Source organism: Adiantum capillus-veneris, chromosome 18, assembly GCF_014529385.1.
Source record: "Adiantum capillus-veneris isolate H3 chromosome 18, ASM1452938v2, whole genome shotgun sequence".
NCBI classification, from domain to species: Eukaryota; Viridiplantae; Streptophyta; class Polypodiopsida; order Polypodiales; family Pteridaceae; genus Adiantum; species Adiantum capillus-veneris.
In genome coordinates this window covers 117828675-117852204 of record NC_140948.1, presented here as the reverse complement: position 1 = coordinate 117852204, position 23530 = coordinate 117828675, and the positions used below count along the sequence as shown (strand labels likewise).

The window sequence follows — 23530 nt, the reverse complement described above, 5'->3', positions numbered from 1 at the left end:
CCACTTTCAACTTCTTCTTCTTTATTGTTATGATCTTCCTCAAAATTTATTTGACATCTTCTCTTTTTGGAATCGTCCCAAAAAATGCATTCTTTAATGAATCAAAATTTGCAAAAGTGTTTGTTGGAAACCCACTAACCCACTGCATGGCCTTCCCTTCCAAGGTTGCTTGTAACTACTGAAACATCTCTGGATCCCCATACAGAAGGTCATATCCACTCGTCGTCCATTTTGTTTGAAGCTTACCAATATGACAATCAGGTTCTTCATTCTTTTTCCCCTTGAATGTCCCAAATTGCACCTTCAGATTTGAGTTTTGGTTTGGTGCCATATCCATCCTCCTCATTACATGTCGAACAGGGGATGGACATGATGCCAAGCTATAAGATGACTTAAAGTAGCTAGATTGTAGGTCTTTAGCTAGAACCTCTCTCATAAAATATAATATCTAACTTTACCAAATGATTTTCTCATATTAAACTGATCATTTGATATGGGAAGATAAAAGGGGAACAAGAGTTAGGATATAGATATGTGCTTCTAGGCCTATCTCAACAGGGGTCCAAAAGGAGACGGTCTACCAAAGAGCAATGTGCAATAAGTGCTTCTAGACTTATCTCAGCAGGGGACCAAGAGGAGAGAAGGTTACATCTCAATATGGGTCCAAAAGGACGTAGTCTATCAACGTGCATCTAATGGAGCTTAAAAGACCTTAGGGTTAGCTTCATTAAAGACCTTAGGCGCTTGAGGTGGCAACCCAGCCCAAGCTTGAGGTGCTTGTCATGCTTGATGAGTAAGGTGCTTGAGGTGCTTGTCGTGCTTGCTGACTAAGGTGCTTGAGATGCTTGTCATTCTTGATGAGTAAGTTTCTAGAGAAGCTTCCCGTGCATGGGGGGTAAGGTGCTTGAGTTAAAAAGAGACCTTACAAAGGAGGGGAAAAGCCCCAAAGTTAGGGGAATCTTTGACTTAACCTCCCACTCACCCAATGGGCACCCCCTTTCTCAAGGGGCACATGGACACATGTCAAGCTCTCCCTATGCTTAGCCACATGGTGTGCTTGAATTCTAGTGTCTTGGCTAAAGATGGTTCCAATGAGCTTCTAGTTCAATTCAACAAATATCTAGATTTCTTCAAGTTCTCTCTCTCTTTCAAAGAGGTAAGGAGGACACTTGTCCTAATGCTACCCATGTTGCTTGAAATGCATTATACATGTGATTGGCTAGGCTTAGAGGGGTCCAATGAGCTTCAAGCTTGAGCTACAAGGAGGGGTCGACCAAAGCAAGCAAGGGGTATGCTTGGGGGTATACACTCTCTCACACACACATTTTTAAGTGAGGAACTATTTCTTTCTCCTATAAATGTTTCTTCTTCCTCTTCCCTAACCTCATTCCCCGCTAGCTCTCTCCACCTTTGAAGGTGTTTGAGGCCTTGTGATTGAGGTCGGGGATGGTTACTACTTTAAGAAAGTTTATGTTATGCTCGTGAGCATGAAGCTTTCCATCTTCATAGCATCACCAAGGTCACAAGGAACACAAAGATTGTATTATACCAAGTCTCTCTTTATGGAAGAACTATAACACTACAAGAGGTTCTTCATATTAGCAACGCTAGCAGTGTGTCGCTCAAATGTGTAAATCCACGGCGTCGCTATGGTCGTCTCGAAGAGAGAGAGAGAGAGAGAGAGAGAGAGAGAGAGAGAGAGAGAGAGAGAGGCGGGCATATACCTGTTTCTCTAGAGCACAGAAACTCAAATATGAGATTTGAGTTTTTGGCACTCTCGGTTTCTTTTTTTACCCCTGCGGCGTCGCTATGGTCGTCGCTATGAGTGTCACTATTTAACAAGTATTATAGCGACGCTTATAGCGACGACCATAGCGATGCCGCAGGGGTAAAAAAATAAACCGAGAGTGCCAAAAACTCAGATCTCATATTTGAGTTTCTGTGCTCTAGAGAAACAGGTATATGCCCGCCTCTCTCTCTCTCTCTCTCCCTCTCTCTCTCTCTCTCTCTCTCTCTCTCTCTCTCTCTCTCTCTTCCCCCATCCCACACACACACACACACACACACACAAGGAGAGGAAGGAGAGCGAGGTATGCTCCTTCCCTCTCACATTCCCTTCCCCTCTTTCTCTCTCTCCCTCTCGCTCTCTCTTTCACGCACACACACACACATTGTGTCTTTGGGAGAGAGAGAGAGAGAGAGAGAGAGAGAGAGAGAGAGAGAGAGAGAGAGAGAGAGAGAGAGAGAGAACGTAGAGAGAGAGAGAGAGAAAGAGAGGGAGAGAAATAAAAAAAGTAGAGTATGAACTGAAATGTTATATTAAGATTTAGAGTTAGGTTAGATTTAAGATTAGGTTACCTTACATTTAGGTTTAGGTTAGAGTTAAATTTAGGTTAGACTTAAGATTATGTTAGATTTAAGATTAGATTAGATTTAGGTTTATGTTAGATTTAAAATTAGGTTAAGATTTAAGTTAGATTGCATTTAAATTTGATTTAGGTTAGATTACATTTAGGTTTAGGTTAGATTTAAGGTTAGATTAGATTTAAGTTCATATTAGATATAAACTTAGATTAGATTTAAGTTTATGTTATATTTAAGATTAGGGTAATATTTAAGGTTAGGTTAGACTTAAGATTAGATTAGATTTAGGTTTATTTTAGATTTAAGATTAGATCTACCTTAGATTTAAGATTAGGTTAGATTTAAGGTTAGATCTAATTTACCTTTAGGATTACGGTTTAAATTTAGAGTTAAGCCAATGGTGATCTCTCTCTTCCTCTCCACGGATGCGGCCACTTTGTGTAATCATATACATGCTACCTGTACTTATCTATTAGAGCTTTTAGGGCATGTCCCTCGAACAAGTGTAAAGGATCTGTTGTGAAGAGATGTTAAGCTGCTGTGAATTGCTACAGCTACAGAAGAGGCAAAGGGGTTCCATCCACTATATGCACATGCATTGTCATGTAGACGTGGTGTAGATTTCTTGTACCCACAAATATAGGCATTGACCAATAAAGACGAGATTATAACCTGGTGGTTTTGATCTTCGTGTACCTCTAGACCAAGTTGTGTGGGGATTGGACATGACTAGAGAATGTGAGGTAGTTTACAATGTGATCTAAGAGAGAGAGAGAGAGAGAGAGAGAGAGAGAGAGAGAGAAAGAGAGAGAGAGAGAGAGAGAGATAAGAGACGGAGGATGCCAATAGAAGATTAAATTTATTTCTAGATGTTATAAGGTTTTTACATTCATCATGAGTAGTGACGACGATGTAGGGCCGTCCAACCGAAACACCTATCTCTAAGCAAGGATCTTATCTCATTGTAATGAATGCAAACATGTTGTGCGACGGACAAGACGTGTTTCTTTTCAGCACGTTTGCGAATTTGGCGAGTTTGATCCATCTATTATAGATTGAGTTGTTGCCAATTACAACTTGTCAGACTCTGATGTTGGCCAACAAGCAGAAATCTTGCAACCCAATAGACGTGTTCGCATGCACTTTGGTCAAGCAGCATACGTGAGGCCACAAGATGCAGCCTCTGACAGCTTGGAGGGTGATCATGCAAACCACCATCCCAATGAGGCTATGTTTGAGCCCAAGATCAATGAAATGATTGAGACGATCATGGATTCAGGAATGCTTATCTATGATGACATGAAAAGTGAAGCCGATACGCCATTGTATGGTGGAGCACGTGTGTCTAGATTGAAGGGATCTTGGTTCTTCTCAACATGCAGGCAGAGTTTGGATGGAATGACACTAGCCTCACAACGCTTTTCAGGTGACCTATTATAATGTGTTTACTTCAATAAAAAACTATAGATGTATAATGATCCGATAGATTACTTACACGAGTGTACTGTATTTTTTTTCAATGTGCAGATTGCTCAAAGAGCACATAGTGCTAGCTGATAATGTGATGCCAGATTCCAGAGAGTAAGCAAGAAAGATCTTGTGAAACTTGGGGATGGATTACAATTTGTTTCACGCTTGTCCCAACAACTGCATTCTTTTCAGAGGGGAATGCATAGACATAGAGAAGTGTCCAAAATGTGATTCCGAGAGATATCAAGTAGATCTCCATGGACAAAAAATTCTACAAAAGGTTTTGTGACACTTTTCTCTTCTGCCTCGCATCAAGAATTTCTTTGAATGTAAGTCCATGTCCGCCCTAGCATCATGGCATGAGGAGAATAGATCTTTGGATGGTGTGTTGCGGATTCCTACAAATTGCGCAGCCTGGAAACATATAGATGACACATGGCCGGATTTTTCCAGGGAAGCTCGAAAGTTGCTCTTCGGATTGGCCATGGATGGCGTAAATCCATTTGGTCAGAGGTCAATATCTTACAGTGTATGGTCAGTTGTCATTGTCAACTACAACATTCCCCCATGGCTGACTACCAAGAAGGGGCACCTGTTTCTAAGCTTGATTGTGTTGAGGCGGTATAAAGTGAAGAATATCAATGTGTATCTTCATCCACTATTGGAAGATCTACAACAATTTTGGATTGGCATAGAAGTGGTGGATATGAGCCGACACACAGATTGACGCAATGCTTTGATCAGAGGCATTCTAATGTGGACCATGCATGACTATCCCGGACTAACAGAATGCTCAAGTGATATATACTCAAACTTAAACACTATAAAGCTTGGTTTTTCTCAAGATTATCTATTGTCCTGTGTATACATGCAGGGCTTCAAAAGCGGATACAGAGCATGTGTCACATGTGGACCTAGACTTAATGCACGTTAGCGTCCTCACTGAAGAAGCAAATCTATGAAGGTCATCAAGCGCATCTTCCAGAGAATCATGAGTTACACGATGGTTTTTTGGGAAGAGAGCCATCAAGGATGTTTTCTCGAGCATGGTTAGAGCAAAAGAAGATGTGTGATGACGGTTTGCCCCCAGGGATGAAGAGAATCTCTCTATGGTACAAGATACCATATTGGCCCAGACTCATGATCAATCACTTGCTCGATCCAATGCATATATTCAAGAATGTGGGTAATCTAATGTGGGACCATCTCATCGGCAAGAAGGATACTTTGGGGACCAGAATAGACCTTAGAAATGTGAATCGTATGGAGCAATATTTGCCACAGACAGCACCCGATAGATTGATAAAACTCCCTAAAGGGCCATGGGTTTTGACAGCAAGCCAAGAACGCAAATTAAAAGAGATCATTCAATCCATGCAGACGCCCACTCATGTAATGCACTCGCTCCAAACATGTTTCACTAAAGAAGGGAATCTTATTGGTTTGAAGTCACACGATTGGCATAAAATGTGTCAGGCATGTTTGAAGTGGAATATATCATATGGAACTTGTGTACATATTTGTGTGTGGACTTTAATATCATTGCTAGACGTGTTTTGTAGTTTATTTTACCGGTGGCCATTGAGGGATGTTTGTCTCCTGACGCCCGTACCACAAACTACAAACTTGCAAAGTTGGTGCAATGGATCTCACAAAAGGAGATCCATGTAGATTCCATAACATCCGCCAAACTAAATGCTGCAGAGGTTGTATGCATGTTTGACAAACATTTTTCTACTACCATGCTACCCATTCAAGTGCATCTTTTTGTTCACATATTTGATGAGGTGGAAATAGCTAGCACAGTGCATTTTAGATGGATGTTCTTTTAAAACGTTTCATGAAAACACTCAAGAGATATGTGCGTCAGAAGGCACATCCGGAGGGTAGCATGGCAGAAGTTTGGTTGGTATCAGAGTCCCTAGTTTACATTGGAGAGTGGCTAGAAGGATTTGATAAAGCTCAAGACACGCTATGGTGAACCATAGATGATGAGCGCATATCTAGGATGGTCACGTGCAATCTTGGTGTTGAGAAAAAAATGACGGAAGAGATAGAGGCTAAAATCAATCGATTTTGCATGCTTCACAATCCAATGATACAAAAGTGGATTTCACAATACGAGGATGCAAAGCAAGAGCAACAAAGGGCGCAAATCGAGTTGGAGATGGGGAAGATGACCACCGATGCATTATCCGGTGGGTCTTGAGAGCCTACCATCATTCATGAGCCTAAGATGGTTGCACAACCGATTGATCAGCGCATAACAGTGCAACAAACTTAGTGACTAAGGAGGAGTGGAAATACTCTCGGGATTGCGCGACCAAGGTAAGTTTGCAATGTAGGACTCGGGTCTTCTAGATGTTTGGACGGCCACTCATAATCTTTGTTGATTGTAGTATAAGTCATACACAGTAGCATGGTGTAAAGGTCGACAATTTAGGGTGGAACGGATCGACAAAAAGCATATTACACAAGATTGTGGAATCATGGCAAAACTTGAATGGTCTAGTCGATGACGGTCCTTTGATGCAGATCCTGTGGTGGTGGAACTCACTTACTTCGGCACTCTACTAGAGATTTTGAGGATCGTTATAGAGGATTTTTTGTGGATTTGTTCAACGTGCAATGGTTCAAGATAAACATGGAGGGTCGTAATGCTACAGTGCGTAGAGGAGAGTCAGGCTTCCTTGAGGTGGATTCAACTAAAAAATGGATCGGTCTAAGAGACACTTTCGTACTACCTGAGCATTGTGAACAAGTAAGTCCGTGAACATCCAATTTTAGAGGACTGATGGTCTGGAAGCACTCATGTAAGTTATGTGGCTCTTGCAGGTGGTATTTCATCCTACAAAGTCTGCATCAAACTGGTGGTATGTCATAGAGGTAGCCCCTCGTAGTGCACGGACATATGAGGGCTACCATGTGCCAATCACAGCGGCATCAGTGGAGGAGGTCAGAGAGGATATTGCTGAGTTGGAAGCCACTTAGGTGGTACAAGACGATCCTGGCACTGCTACTCTCTACGGGATGCATGTAGAGGATCTACAAAATGAAACAGAGAACCTCTGCCTAAACAGATAGCTCTATATAGTCATAGGGAGTTATGCTGAGTTACGCGAGGATGAGAGAGAGACCTCTTAAATCCATAAACATTATATTTTGAGCAATTTTGCTCCTTTATATAATATATATTGTATTCACGTGGAGTTTTGTCCATTCTTGTCTATATGCTATGCTTGAGAAATTTAAATTGTGTTTAATCAAATTATAACTTGATCAGATGTCTTTTTCCATCCATCATTAAGATTTAATGTTTGTGTGTTTAATGTAGGTATGGATGATGATCGGTTTCTTTCTTCCTTGTTACCCCAGCAGAGGAGGTGGTACTAGGAGCGTCATCGCTTTGGAGCACCATCGCGGTGTTCCACTCCTTCAGTGTCTCCCTCTGTTTTGGAGCACTCAGTGTGCTCCGAGAGTTTGATATTGGCGAGATGATCTACACACTCTTCTAGGCACCGACGTTCTAGTGGTGGCGGTGGCGGTTGCGGTTGCTTTGGAGATGCCGATGTTGATGCTTCCACGCCGCCTCCTAGTCGACGAGGCTCCCTACCTTCCCTTTCTTTGCCCGCCCCCACACCAACCATGTCATCGCCATCTACTCCAAGTTTTGCGCGGCTATCGGCCGCTACACACCACTCATTACTCCTCCGGGAGTCACCCCAGTCGACACTCCTCGCTTTGGGGCCCATGAGACACCTGTCATCTGTACCCCCATCGAGACGCCACTTGATACGCCATTCGACACCCCTACCGAAACACCCAGGGTCACACGTCACAAGTGAGAGGGCTTATCGTTACTCGATCGACATCAGCAGTGGCATCATCTTGGATGACAACGGCAAGAAGGTGATCTCGCGCATGCGGGGCCTTTGCTCTTAGGTGTTTTGACACTACATACTAAACACCTGGAGTGAAGTGCCAAATGAATTAAAAGACAAAGTCATCAGCATGCTACATGACGCGTTTCCCGTGTCAAGTCGAGATGAGCGCTTCAATGAAGACCTGATGAAGGCGTAGATGTGCGAATCTGTAAGCACAAGTGTTCTGAAGTGCAAAGGGCAATAAAGCATGGGTGGAACTGGCTAGATTGGCTGGGCAAAGAGGATTGGAAGAATGCAAAGCGAGCAGCACGCAAGAATCCTGACAAGTGGAAGCAAAAAAAGGAGGCAGCCAAAGCGCGAGTAGAGGCAGGGAGCTCGTACCACCTAGGGAGCAACGAGTGGGCATCATTTGAGGCCGATTTTGTAAGTGGTTTTGAAATGCCCTTTAGGTTTGGTAGTTATGGATAATTGTACTTTTAAATTCTAAGATAACGAATTCTTTGTATGTTTTAAATAGTGGTCGATGACAGGACGTGACCCCACATCGTACTAGTGCGAGTATGCGGGCAGAAAGGGCTTACATGCCCTTATGGACATTCTCAGTTCTCGCATCGGCATGGTTAGTATTTCACTTTACTCTCTTACATTTGTTGTATTCTAATGATAAGCTAAGAAAACAGATTGTTTTGTAATTATATGTTTATACTTACAAAAAGTTTTATTGTTTTTTTTTCAAAATACGATAGATACGCCGCTTAGACACGATGAGACATCTAATTAGACGACGTCAATCTAGCCATAGCCTGATAGCACTAGTTTTCTTTTGTCATCATGTATATATGATGACGTGTGCACGTCATTTTTATAACTATTGGTCAACGATGTATTTTCTCAATAATGACAATTGTGTTGTAGCTATTACATCAAATGATTTTGCATATGATGTGTATAATTTTGTCATTGCATTGCTTTTGGCAATTCACTTTCGTCGAACTACTTTTGTCTGTCAGCTTTGCATCTTTATTTTGGAAACAATGTTCAATATGGTTGATGGGTGGCAAGGCATTCAGTGTTCTGCCACCCAAAAAAATTTATTCTCAAACATCGCTATAGACGTCTCTGTATAAGATTCTGCAACGTCGCTATAATCATCGCTAGATAAGGACCGGTTGCATCGCCATAGGTGTCGCTATTTAGAGACGCTAATAGTGATGCTTATAGCGACGTTTTCATTTCGACGCTTTTAGCGACACCGAGGGATTAAAAAACCGATTGTAGTTTCGTCTCTACAGCTAGCCATCACAAGTGCACATAACCTCTCGTAGTGTAATACAAAAGCCTATTGGAGGGGGGACCGGCTCCACATAAATCCAGTCCTCAAGTGTTGTCAAGTTCTCTAAACTCTCTCTCTTACAAAATTATTGTTCATGCCAAGTTAATTAAGTATAATGGTTATGTTGCTACCACTAATTAAGTTCACCCTCTATGTTCTCAAAGTAGTCTCATAAAATGCTCACTCTAATTCTCTTAATTCCTCTATTCTCAGATTTCATGGGCCATTTTCATTACATTGGTATCAGAGCTATTGGTTTCTCTTTTCTTGCTTAAGAAGAGAGGTCCTTAAGTTGTCCATGAAAGGTTGGGCCTTTTTATTGCAATAGGGTAAGTGGGATAGGGATCTATTATCTTGGTTGAGAAGGACTTAGCTCGAGGTACACCGTTGGGAACTATAGTCCTTATAATGGAGTCTCTCGGGGCTTGCCTTTGGCTTAACCATTATTGAGCTACTAGCAAGCTCAACAAGAGCTATAATCAACCGAGCAATGTTAGACCCTCTCTACTAGTCTTTGCAATTAACAGTGTCTAAACCACGGGTGTGGCTGCTTCAGAACTAATTTTCAAAGGTAAAGAAGAGTAGTGACTAAGGTTTTTGAGGGTATCAAAGCACAAAGTAATTTTATGCATAAGTTTAATTAGCATGGCTAACAATAATCAAGAGAGTAGAATGAGCATTGAAAACTTTGATTTTGCACCTGAAGGTGCTAATGATGATGCCCCCATGTTTGTGAATTATCTTGTTACTAGGTTGCAACAAGCTATGGGCAACCCTGCTTTGCAAGCCGAAGTTACTCAACAAGTTCGTGCTTATGGGATTTCCCTTCCTCTCCAACAGGAGAGAGAGCTTAGGAGGCCTCTTGATGAGACTCCCAAAAGAGGACTCTTTCCCATAAGAGAGGAGGAATACAAAGAACAAGAAATAAGTGAGTCTCTAAGTTCCTCTAAAGATGTGGCTCCACAAAGACGACTGTCTAGACGATCGCCAACTCCTCCCAAGAGGAAACGGTTAACCCACAGTCCTTCTCCTCGTCACTCCAAAAGGGAAGAGAGGAAATGAAGGAAGAAAAGGGTAAGAAAGAGGTCACCCTCTTCTTCACCTTCCTCCTCTTCCAACAAAATCAATAGATATTCTCCTAGATAATACAAGAGGGGAGGACATCCCAAATCTTACCCTGCATGGTGAAGGTCCCAAAAGCTCAAGAAGTTTAAAGAGGGAGGAAAGAGTATTTGTTTTTTCACCTATGATGGCACCTTTGGTGCTACCGACAAAGTATTGGCATTCATCCAACAATTCAATGCGGACTTTGGAGATGAGGGCTTCATGGAGTCCTCCAAGCTACGTCATGTAGCTATGCACTTCAAAAGATCTTCTCCTCAATGGTGAGGTAGCCTTCATGGAAATGGTGAAGCTCCAAAGACATGGAAAACTCTACCAGTTTCCATTATGAAGCAGTTCCTTGCAAGCAATGCAAAGGACAAAGTGCTTACCAAATTGCAGAGTTTGAAGCTTCTCCCCCATGAGTCTATCCACAAATATGTGGACAAGTTTTGGGATTTACATCTCAAGGCTACTACCTTTCAAAAAATAGATTTTTCGAAGAAAAAGCAACAATTATGTGCAGGATTACCTAAAGAAATGGCTGAGTATGTCAACTCCCAACGGCCTGGTTCTACCACGGAAGTAATCCACCACACTATGGTTGATTTTCGCATCAATTTCCAATAAGGGGCTAAAAGAAATGCCAAGCCCATGGAAAAAAAAAGATCAAAATGAAGCAAAGGGGAAGAACAATGTCATAATAATCAATATCTAATTCTCCTAAATGATTTTTTCATGTTAAGCTGATCATTTAATATGGGGAAGTGCCAGGGGAGAAAAAGCTAGAATATTGGTTAAGCTAGCAGACCAGCCACAGTAGGGATCCAAAGGAGGGATAATAGGGATTCAAAAGAGGGCCCATCTGCAAAAGAGAAATGTGCACCAATGGGTTTAAAAGACCCTAAGGTTCAGCCCATTAAGACTTTCAAAATGCTAAGGTTCCAAAATTCAAAGGTTCTGTCCAAAGGTCAAAAGCCTAAGGAAATTGGATGCTTTGTGTGTGTCCCAAAAGTCGTCAACCATCCCTACATAGGAGGGGGCAAGCCCTAGAAGTAGGAGATGAGAGAGAAACTCACACACACACACACACACACACACACACACACACAAGCTCCCTTTACACAAAGGGAATGAGCGACACATGTCAGCTCCCTAGCCCAGATGCCCACAAGGTGTACTCAATTCCTATTGGATGGCCTTGGAGGTGGACCCATGAGAATTATGATAGAGTAAATCCAGTTTAATTAAATTAAAACACTTAATATAAAGAACCAGTAAGAATTAAGCTCTCTAGAAGACTATTGGACAGTCTACCAAGGGGTCCAATGAGCATTCAGCAGCCCAATGGCTTGCCTGATTCCTATTGGCCAGGAGGCAAAGGGTCCAATGAGAGTTTAGTTTAATTAAGTAATTACCTAAAGCTCTCACAAAAGGGGAAAGGGGAACACATGTCAGAAGACTGTCACTTATGCTGCTTAATTTCCATTGGCTAGGCCTGGGGAGGTCCAATGAGGTGTGAGGATGAGCAAATAGCAAGAGGGGTCGACGAAGAGAGAGAGGGGGCTGATTTTTGCAAGGCATTATCACACACACACACACACACACACACACAATCTCATGTGTGAAGCAAAGAAGACTCTCTCTCCTTCTCAAGCTTTAATGGAAAGCTTACCACCTACTCCAAGCTTGTGAGAAGCGAGGCCTACATCAACAACTCTTGGCTTTGTGATGCAAATCCAACCAAGAGCCAAGCTTCAATGCATGCTCATCTCCTCTACCATGCTAATTACTAAGCTAAGCTATGCTAATATGAGTGATTACGTGAGGAAATTCACATCTTTCTCGTAAGAATACTCCTTCTTTCTCTCAATCTACTCTCATACCTTGCTAGCTCTCACCATCTTCGAAGGTGTGTGAGGTCTTGGGTCTCAGACCATGAGGGAATTGATGTTGTGTTTGATAAATGTTTTGCTTAGTACATGAAGTTTCCATCTTCATTGCACTAGCTAGTATTGAAGGAACACAAAGAATTATATTGTGAAATGTCTCTCTTGATGGGAGAAACCATAATACAAAGCCTTTTGGAGGGGGGACCGGCTCCATGCGAATCCGGTCCTCAACTGTTGTCAATTGCTCAATTTCTCTCTCTTTTGAAGTATTGTTCATGATGGGAGAAACCATAATACAAAGCCTTTTGGAGGGGGGACCGACTCCATGCAAATCCGGTCCTCAACTGTTGTCAATTGCTTAATTTCTCTCTCTTTTGAAGTATTGTTCATGCTATCTAACTAGGTGTTATACTTTTTGTTCCTCTCTCCACCCAAGCACTCTTGTTATTCTCATTAGGAAGCTATTCTAATGAAATGCTCACTATGTTCATACTATTTTCCGCTACACACAAGTTACTAGACCATTAAATGTTACATTAATATTAGAGCACAAGGTTTCTCTTTTCTTTCTCAAGAAGGGAGGTCCTCAAGCTAGCTATAAATGGTTGGTACTATTATTTGCATGTGAGTAAGTAGAATAGGGATTTTTCAGCCTTGCAGTGCACTTGCCTTTGTGCAGTTAACGGGGCATCACCGTGGAGAGCTTGGTCTTAATAGTGGAGTCCTACTGGGCTTGCCTACGGCTTACCACTATTGAGCTATTAGAAGCTTGACAAGAGCCGGTGCTATTTTGGTGTTGAACGAACCTCTCTTCTATTCCTTGCAATCAATGGTATTCGAGCCACGGGTACAGTAGCTTGAGTGCTTTTTCTAAAGGGGTAAAGAGGAGTACCAACTAGGGCTTGAAGTGCCAAAGTACACCTAAAAAGTTTACACCTAAAAGTTGTTAGAATTGCTAACAATAGTAAAGAGAGTGAAACTAAAGTTGATAACTTTGATTTTGCTAATGAGCAAGCTACTAATGATGCCCCGATGCTTGTTAACTATCTTGTTTCTAGGCTTCAACAAGCCATGGGCAATCCATCCCTCCAAAGTGAAGTGCAACAGCAGCTTCGTGCTCATGGGATTCTCCAAGCTCCCCACCATGACGAGAGAGCACCTAGGAAGCCTCCTTACACGGCTTCCAAAAGAGGCCTCTCTTCGATTCGGGAAGAAGAAGAGGATCCATATGAAGGGCTCAAAAATTTGCTCCTTGATGACGTATCTCCTTCTCAATGGAGAATTCAAGAGCCTCCACCAAAGGAACAAGAAAGAAGTGAGTCTCCTGCCACCTCGACAGAGATGGCTCCACAAAGACAGCGGGCTAAACACTCTCCATCACCTCCAAAATGGACAAGACCATTGCATACTTCTCCACACCATACTTGAAAGAGGGATGACAAAATGCAAGAGAAGAAAAAGGCGAGAAAGAGGACACCCTCTTCTCCATCTTCTTCATCCTCTTCCTCTTATGAAAGTGATGGTGAATTACTACTGCTTCTTAGCGTCTCTTTCACCCAATCAACTAGATCTAGTGGAGGGGCGAGCAGCATCTATGAGCAGAGACGGACCACCTCCTTCGCGATTGCAGCCTCAGTCTCCATCACACTCGGAGCGCAGTGCTCGTCGGCATATCAGACTTTCAGAATTTCATGCCATGATGCTAGGGCGGCCATGGACTTACATTCGAAGGAATGCTTGATGCAAGGAAGCAGAGGAAAATGTCGCAAAACCTTTTGTGGAGTTTTTGTTCCGTGGAGATCTACTCGATATCTCTCGGAATCACATTTCGGACACTTCTCCATGTCTATGTACTCCCATCTAAAAAGAATGCAGTCGAATTGTAATCCATCCCCAAGTTTTGCAAGATCTTTCTTGCTTCCTCTCTGGAATCTGGTACACATTATCAGTTGGCAGTATGTGCTCTTTGAGCAATCTACACATCGAAAAAAATGTGGTACACTTGTGTAAGTAATCTATCATATCATTATACATCTAGAGTTTTTTATTAAAGTAAACACATTGTAATAGATCACCTCAAAAGCACTATGACGATGGTGTCACTCCATCCCAACTTTGCCTGCATGTTGAGAAGAACCAGGAGTGCCTTCAATCTAGACACACATTCTCTATCATACATGGCGTATCGCCTTCACTTTTCATATCCTCATAGATAAGCCTTTCTGAATCCATGATCATCTCGATCATTTCATTGATCTCGGACTCAAACATTGCCTCGTTGGGAATGTGGTATGCATGATCATCCTCCGAGATGTCAGAGGCCACATCTTGTGGCCTCACGTATGCTGCTTGACCAAAGCACCTGAGAACACGTCCATTGGGTTGCAAGATTGCTGCCTGTTGGCCAGCGTCAGAGTCCGACGAGTTATAATTGGCAACAACTCAATCTATAAAAGATGGATCAAACTCGCCAAATTCACAAATGTGCTGCAAAGAAACATGTCTTGTCCCTCACACAGCATGCTTGCATAGATTACAAGGACATAAGATCCTTGTTGAGAAATAGGTGTTTCGATTGGACGGCCCCACATCCTCATCACTACTCATAATGAACGTAAAAACTTTATAAACTGGACATAAATTTAATCTTCTATTGGCATCCTCCGTCTTTTATCTCTCTCTCTCTCTCTCTCTCTCTCTCTCTCTCTCTCTCTCTCTCTTTCAGCCGTTTTTTGACCTAGTAGACAGCAGTTCACTCTTTTGACCATAACTTGCTCATCCGAACTCCGATTTAGGTGATCTATAGCCTCAATCGAAGAGCACGAAGCCCTCTACGCATTGATGTAAAGACAGAATTTTTCTGTGTAATGGAATGCTTTGCTGTAACAGCATCTCAGAACTGAAAAAACTGTCAAAACTTTGCGTTTTTGTTGCCGACTTGAAGGCAATGTCAGACAAAACTCGCAAGGGTGGAAAAGCCACACTCGCCATGGAGAATGATGCAAAATCTCCAAGTAATTTGGATGCTAATCCAACCACATCGTCTACAACAACGGAAGCAATGATCATGGCTTACTTGATCTCGTTACAAGAAACCGTCAACAAGCAAGGTGAAGAGTTGCGCGCACTTGCAATGGAGAATGGTACTTTAAGAGTTCTCGTTGTGGAGAATGAGCACCTCAAGAAGGTTCTTGAAATGCAAACAACACGCTTGATGCATCTTGAGAATGAAGTTCAAGAATGTAAACGCTCTCTTGTTGACATGAATGTAGTGAAAGAGCGCTTGAGCAAAGTTGAGAGTGATCATGTATTGAAAGAGGAAATGATAGATACAATACGACATGATGTATGTGAAATGAGAAATGCATCCAAATCATGGGCTGATATATGTAAGGATAATGTGGTTTCTACATCTCCTATCACGCAAGCCGTTGTCCAAGCAAAGAATGTAGAGAATGTGGACACTCAAGAATTGCAAGAACGACAAAAACGCTCAAAGAACATCGTCATTCGTGGAATCAAGGAGGAAAGCATGGAAACACCCCAATCTCTTGCGGTTGCTATTGAAGAGTTTTTTGCTACACACTTTGGCATGTCAGGAATTATGGCTTATGGTGCACATCGAGTTGGAAAACAAGGAGTCCCTCGCTCGGGAGAAAGACCTATTGTATGTACCATGGCTGATGAGGTAAAGAGAAAGATCATCCTTGACAATGGTTGGATCTACCTCAAAGGAACGGGTTGTAATGTATATGAGGATCGCACTCTTATGCAACAAAATGTACGCCGCAAAGCATACGAGGAAAGAAGCAAGAAGTTTAAGGTATCATCTCAAGAAGAAAAGGCACTTAAGGAGGATGCAAGTCCACCCAACAAATAGGGACACATGATCTATGAGACCAACTCATGCTTGCGAATAAGCTTTTGGAATTGTAACGGGTATCCATGGAATACGGGAATTGGCATTGATGAGCTTACCAATGACTCCGATGTGATACTTCTTGTCGAAACATGGGAGCATGATGCGCAACGAATTCTTGGATTTGACAAATACGATGTGCATTCTTTGATGTGGGCCAAAAATGCAAAGCAACGAAGAGGCCAAGGAGGCGTAGCATGTATGACCAAAAAGGGTTTGAAAGATGTTTCCATTGTCAAAGAAGATAAGTATAAACGCTACTTATGGCTGAAAATCAGCCCACCAAATGGTCAAGTCATGTTTGTGGTCGGCTGCTACATTCCTCACTATGACTCCAACTTTTATGCTCGCTTGAATATGGATAGAGATCAGTCCTTTGTTGAACTAGAGGAAGACATTGCTCATTACAAGGATCAAGGTGAAGTCATTGTTTTTGGAGACATGAATGCTCGCACAAATATGTTACAACACGACACACAATAAGTCGACATGCCGCATGTCTCAAGAAGAGTGGATGACTCATACATGTATAATCGAAGTTCTAATGATGCAAAAGAAGTGGATCACTATGGAAAGTCACTTCTACATATGTGCAATAGTACCGGAATGCTCATTGCAAATGGTGTATCTCTATGGCAAGGCACCAATGACTTTACATGTAGAAAGCACAATGGTGCTAGCGTGATTGACTATATGTTGTTCTCAGAAGCCACTCTAGAATGCATACAAAGCTTTACACTTGGTGAATGGAGTCCGGAATCGGATCACAGGATGTTATGTATTGACCTCAAGTGTGGTAAACGGCCCGAGCATGTAGCCTCCAATCATGATGTGAATCATTTGTACCTACATCTAGACTTCAAACGAGCACTTATATATGCTGATATGGTGGACCAAATGTTAAGCATGATAGAGCATCAAGGGAGCCCAACATTAGAATGCAAGTGGAAAGTTTTCAAAGAAGTAATTTGCTCTTGTGCGAAGGAATGCTTTTCGGCGAAACACATGTCTTGCAAAAGGTCTAAGAAGGGTAGCACCAAGAACAAATGGTTTGACATGGAATGTAGTCAAGCCCGAAAACACTTGCTAAGATTGGATGCAATCAAAGACAAGGAAGTTTACTTGGAATGTTCACACACATACAAAGCACTTGTTCAAAAGAAGAGGAGAAGGTGGGAAGTCGAAAAACAACTTCTTTTAGCACAAGAGAAAGCACATGCATGTGGCAAGTTTTGGCAAAATCTAAAAGGCAAGCGCGTTGAGAGCTTTGGTGACTTGACTCTTGAGGATATGTATATGCATTGTAAGAACCTCTATGAGCAACCCAATGTTGATAAGATGGAGGGTTGTAGCTCCCTTCCATTTATGTCTTCCTTCTTTACCATTGAAGATGTATGCCGCGGGCTTGAGAAACTTGCTACTCGCAAGGCAGGTGACCTTCAAGGTGTCAAGGCTGAAATGATTAAATGGACAAGCAAGAAAACACGATATTGGATATGCGATATGTTTAACCTTGCACTTCAGTATGGCATGCCTCATGATTGGAGTGCAAATTGGATCAAACCTTTGCACAAAGGAGGAGATGTAAACAATGTGAACAACTATCGCACTATAATGGTTGGTTCTTTGATGGCAAAGTTATTTGGATGTATCATGGAGATGAAGATAAGTGAATGGGCTGAAAAGAATGGCAAACGTGCACTTGGCCAAGCAGGTTTTCGAAAGCATCATAGCACTATTGATCACCTTGTCACTCTTCGAGTTCTTATGGAAGCGTCTCGATTGAAAGGAAAAAAGTTGTATTGTTGCTTTGTGGATTTCAAGAAAGCTTTTGACATGGTACCGCGAGGAAATCTTTGGAGACGTATGCAAAGCCTTCAAGTGCCAAGAGAATTTATGCATGCAGTCTTTCGCATCTACCAAAAAGTGATATGTCAATTACGTATGGGAGATGGAATTTCAGAATTTTTTGCAAGCACTATTGGTGTCAAACAAGGATGCCCACTTTCCCCAACCCTCTTTGGGCTACTCATTGATGAATTGGAATACATGGTTCTTGATTTTATGTAGCAAGAAGGCATAGAAGAGGTTAAGATTGGAAATGCGGTGATCACGCTTTTGCTTTATGCCGATGATGTAGTGCTCTTGGCACATACCTTAGAAGATGCACAACAGCTTATGAGTGTCTTGGAACGCTTTTGCCTACATAGCGGGCTGATCGTGAATGGATCCAAAACCAAGGTTATGCTTGTAAAGACCCTCAATGACGAAAATCCATGCATTGTATACAACAATGAGAAACTTGAAGTGGTAGATCACTTCAAGTACCTTGGCCTTGAGGTTCCATCCAATCATAAATGGAAGGATTGTGCAATGCGTCGCTTGGAAGCCGGAAAGAGGGCTTATTATGCATTTGAGAACATGTGCAATGCAGGAGAGATCAAGTGTTGGGCTCTCAAAAAGTACCTCTTTGACACATTGGTGACACCGGTGCTTCTTTATGGAGTGGAGGTGTGGGGTGGAAGCATCGGGAAGTCTACTTGGAAAGAGTTTGAGAATGTCCAAAAGCGTTTTCTCACCAACTTTCTCCAAGTCAAGACACAAACACCCTACATGCTCTTACTTCTTGAGTCCGGATCGCTTCCCATTGAGGTCTTGGGCATGGAAAGGGTTGTGGAGTACATGCGTAAGACACAACGTAGCCCTTTGCATCGACTTCCTAGAATCGCATATGAAGCAAGTCAAAAGGTTCAAAAGACATGCAAGAGCAAAATACTAAGTTCGGGGTGGATGCTTGATATCAAGAAATGGTTTGGAAGATGGGATGCATGGCACTTGGTCAAGGATGCGTCGATCGACTCCCAAGTTAATGAGGCCTTCTTACAACGCCAATGTATCATGGCTTGGGAGAAATCCGGAGGTTCTCGCTTCAGCCATTACACCACACACGTTGCCCCAAACTACAAATCTCTCTTCTTCTCGGAACGAGGTAACCGAACCCATTCCTACATCCTTGAGCCCATCCCGTTGAGTGCGATCCGCACTATTGCCTCCATTCGTCTTAGCTCCCATTCTCTACGCTGCAAGACAGGACGTTGGGGCACTGGCGAGGAGTGTCATCGACTTTGCACCTTATGCCCTCGTCAAGTGCGAAAGAGTGAGTACCACACACTCCTTGAGTGCTCAGCTTTTGACCACATTAGGTCCTCTTTTCCCCATATATTCAGCCATGAGCTCTCCCTACATACCTTCCTCTCCCAACCACGATGTGGACTCTCTATTGCGACACTCATTTCAGCCATTTTTGAGCATCGAGAGTCACTTATGAACTCCACTCACACCACGTGACATGTTCATTTGGTCCCATAGGTCATATTTGACCTCCTAGGACGATAATAGAACTATCTATCTATCTATCTCTCTCTCTCTCTCTCTCTCTCTCTCTCTCTCTCTCTCTCTCTCTCTCTCTCTCTCTCTCTCTCTCTCTCTCTCTCTCTTTGCTCACACTGTAAACTACCTCACATTCTCTAGTCATGTCCAATCCTCGCACACCTCGGTCTAGAGGTGCACGGAAATCAGAACCACCCGGTTATAATCCCGTCTTTATTGGTCAATGCCTATATTTATGGGTACGAGAAATCTACATACCCACGTCTACATGATAGTGCATGTAGTGGACAAAACCCCTTTGCCGCTTCTCTAGCTGAAGCAATTCACAGCATCTTAACATCTCTTCAGAGCAGATCTTTGTTTGAGGGATTACTTAGCACATTACATGTTGGCCTCCAATCTAAGTATCACGCCGTTGAAAGCTTTCCAACTTAAGTTCGCATCCGTAGAGAGGAAGAGAGGGATCGCCGTTCGTCTAACTCTAATTTTTTTACCATAATCTCGAAGGTAGACTCCAATATAGAAACTCAATCCAAAATCTAATCGTAAATCTAACATAATTGAACATGTGATGATTCGCGGCTAATTGAATATGGTTAGTGTGTGAGTTAATACGTGTCAGATTCTGATGGGAATATACATATTGTTGTGTAACTAGTGTTTGCTCTTTGGGCAAAGCGCGCCTTCATTGACATGCACTAAAATCTTACCTAAATCTAATCTAATCTTAAATCGAATATAAATCTAGATCTAATCTAATTTTAAACTCAGAATAAACCTAAATCTAATCTAACCTTAAATCTAACCTAAACCTAAACGTAATTTAACTTAAATCTAAATTTAATCTAGCTAATCTTAAATCTTGTCTTAATCTTAAATCTAAATCTAATCTAATATTAAACTCAACATAAACTTAAATTAATCCAATATTAAATCCTAAACCTAAATGTAATCTAGCTTAAATCTAACATAGCTAGCTAATCTTTAATATTGCCCTAATTTTAAATCTAACATAATCTTAATCTAACGTAAATCTAAATCTAACATAATCTTATACTCAACATAAACATAAATTTAAATGTAATCTAACCTAATCTAATTTAAATCTTAACTTAATCTCTCTCTCTTTGTTTTCTCCCCTTACCTCTCTCTTTTGTCTTCTCCCCCTCTCTCTCTCTCTTTGGTTTTTTATTCTCTCTCTCTTTCTCCCTCTTTCTGTTTCTCTTTGTTTTCTCCTCTCTCTCTCTCTCTCTCTCTCTCTCTCTCTCTCTCTCTCTCTCTTCCTCTCTCAATGTGTGTGTGTGTGCATTCTTTGTTTATGCATGTGTGTGTGTATTCTTTGTTTATGCATGTGTGTGTGTATGTGTTTTTTGTTAATGCATGTGCTCTCTCTCTCTCTCTCTCTCTCTCTCTCTCTCTCTCTCTCTCAAAGACACAATGTGTGTGTGTGTGTGTGTGTGTGTGTGTGTGTGTGTGTGTGTGTGTGTGTGTGTGTGTGTGTGTGTGAGAGAGAGAGAGAGAGAGAGAGAGAGAGAAAGAGGGGAAGGGAACATGAGAGAGAGGAGAGGAAAAGAGCATACCTGGATCTCCTTCCTCTCCTCGTGTATGTGTGTGTGGGGGGGGGGGGGGGGGGGGGGAAGAGAGAGAGAGAGCGGGTTACCCCTTTGCTTCATCGCCAAAAACTCAGATCTGAGATCTGAGTTTTTGGCGCTCTCGATTTATTTTTTACCCCTGTCAGCATCGCTATGAGCGTTGCTATGTAACAAATAGAATAGTGACGTCGTGGATTTTCACTTTTGAGCGTCGCACTGCAAGCTCGCTAATGTGAAGTACCTCTTGTAGTGTTATTTTGTTTGACCCTGGTTCAGCTCATGACTTCATATCCACGTAGTTGACCACCAAGCTAGGCATACAAGCCCATGAGATGGGAGATGCTGAGTTGAAAGCCGATAGAGCTATCAAGGGACAAGACGTCTCAGTTACTCCCTTAATTGGAAAATTGAGGCTTCATGTCCAAAGCTATGTGGACAAAGAGGATTTCTCCATCTCCCCTATCAAACATGAGGATGTTATTGTTGAGACACCATGGTTTAACCGCATGGCTGCCAATCCTCCAGGTAATTTTTCAAGTTGTGAGAGAGAATAAGCTTTTCATTAATTAAAAGAAAAGTGAATTTTTCCTACAAGAGATTCAATATTTAGGTCACATTATCTCTAAAGATGGAACCCATATGGATCCAAAAAAGTTAGAGGTAATAAAAGGATGGCCTAATCCAAGGAATCTACAGGAGCTACGAAGCTTTATACGTATGTGTACATCCTATAGATTCTTCATCGAAAAATTATCGCTAATAACAGGCCCATTACATAACTTAACAAAAAATAACGTTAAGTATTCATGGACTGTAAAAGTGCAACATGAAGACAAGGTATTAAGAAATGGTAAGATTATCCAATGATATCTTATTAAGTTTAAGGATTATCCTTTTGTAGATGCTAGATGGATGCAAGGAACCTAGCTTAAGGATAATATGAACATTGTCAATGCTTACAATGCTACAATAGAGTAAGCAAATGAAAATGCATTTTAAATGAACAATGTTTTTGTCTTATAAAACTCGTTCTCTTTCTTTTATTGTGCAAAAAATTTAAGAAGTATGCATGCTTAGGATCATGTTTGTGGTGGTGTGACGACGTCTCCCAAACACCAAGTAGAGCTTGTCACTCTACTTTGGAAGTATGACATATTTGCGGCAGCTAAGTCTTCTGAGCACCAAATGGATTATTCATCCATTCTAGAATGATGTCGTAGGGTAAAAAGGGATCCTCTACCTGCTAAAACACATGGACTATTGACTAGGCTTTATCTTCTCTATCTCATAGTCGAGGATGACTATGATTTCAAGAGAGAGGTAATGTCATAAAATATAATATCTAACTTTACCAAATGATTTTCTTAGATTAAACTAATCATTTAATATGGAAAGATAAAAGGGGAACAAAAGTTAGGATATAAATATGTGCTTCTAGACCTATCTCAACAAGGGATCAAAAGGAGAAATGGTTGCATCTCAATAGGGGTCCAAAAGGAGATGGTCTACTAAAGAGCAATGTGCAATAAGTGTTTCTAGACTTATCTCAGCAGGGGACCAAGAGGAGAGATGGTTACATCTCAATATGGGTCCAAAAGGAGGTAGTCTATCAAAGAGAAACGTGCTTCTAATGGAGCTTAAAAGACCTTAGGGTTAGCTTCATTAAAGACCTCCAAAGGTTAGTGTTAAAAGTCCTTAGACCTTAGGCAAGCTAGGGATGTGCTTGAGGTGGGACCCCGGAGGTGCTTGTCATGCTTGGTGACTAAGGTGCTTGAGGTGCTTGTCGTGCTTGATGAGGAAGGGGTAAGGTGCTTGAGTCAAAAAGAGACCCTACAAAGGAGGGGGAAAGCCCCAAATCTAGGGAAATCTTTGACTTAACCTCCCACCACTCACCCAAAGGACACCCCCTTTCTCAAGAGGCACATGGACACATGTCAACCTCTCCCTATGCTTAGCCGCATGGTGTGCTTGAATCCTATTGGCTTGACTAAAGAGGGTTCCAATGAGCTTCTAGTTCAATTCAACAAATATCTAGATATTTTCAAGTTCAAATATCTAGATTGGCTAGGATTAGAGGGGTCCAATGAGCTTCAAGCTTGTGCTACAAGGAGGGATCGACCAAAGCAAGCAAGGGGTGTGCTTGGGGGTATACACTCTCTCACACACTCATGTTTCACACATTCTCACTTGGTGAAAGTGAAAGAACTTCATCTCCTTCTCCAAGCTTGTTGAGAAGTTGAGAGCCTACACCAACACTCTTGGCTATGGAATGCAAATCCAACCAAGATCCATGCTTCAATGCTTAAGCTTTCCATCTTCATTACTATGCTATTACGTATGCTAGCAAGAAGAGTGATGATAAGTGGGAACTATTTCTTCCTCCGATAAATGTTTCTTCTTCCTCTTCCCTACCCTCATTCCCCGCTAGCTCTCTCCACCTTTGAAGGTGTTTGAAGCCTTGGGACCGAGGCCGAGGATGGTTACTGATGGAATGCAAATCCAACCAAGAGCCATGCTTCAATGCTTAAGCTTTCCATCTTCTCCATCTTCATTACTATGCTATTACGTATGCTAGCAAGAAGAGT

General features: G+C 41.9%; 1 pseudogene; it reads left to right on the top strand.

Moving 5' to 3' along the window:
- The first annotated feature begins 4702 nt into the window (after nucleotides 1-4702).
- The window catches only part of LOC147436276 (uncharacterized), a 194002-nt pseudogene continuing 175174 nt past the window's right edge, over nucleotides 4703-23530 (top strand).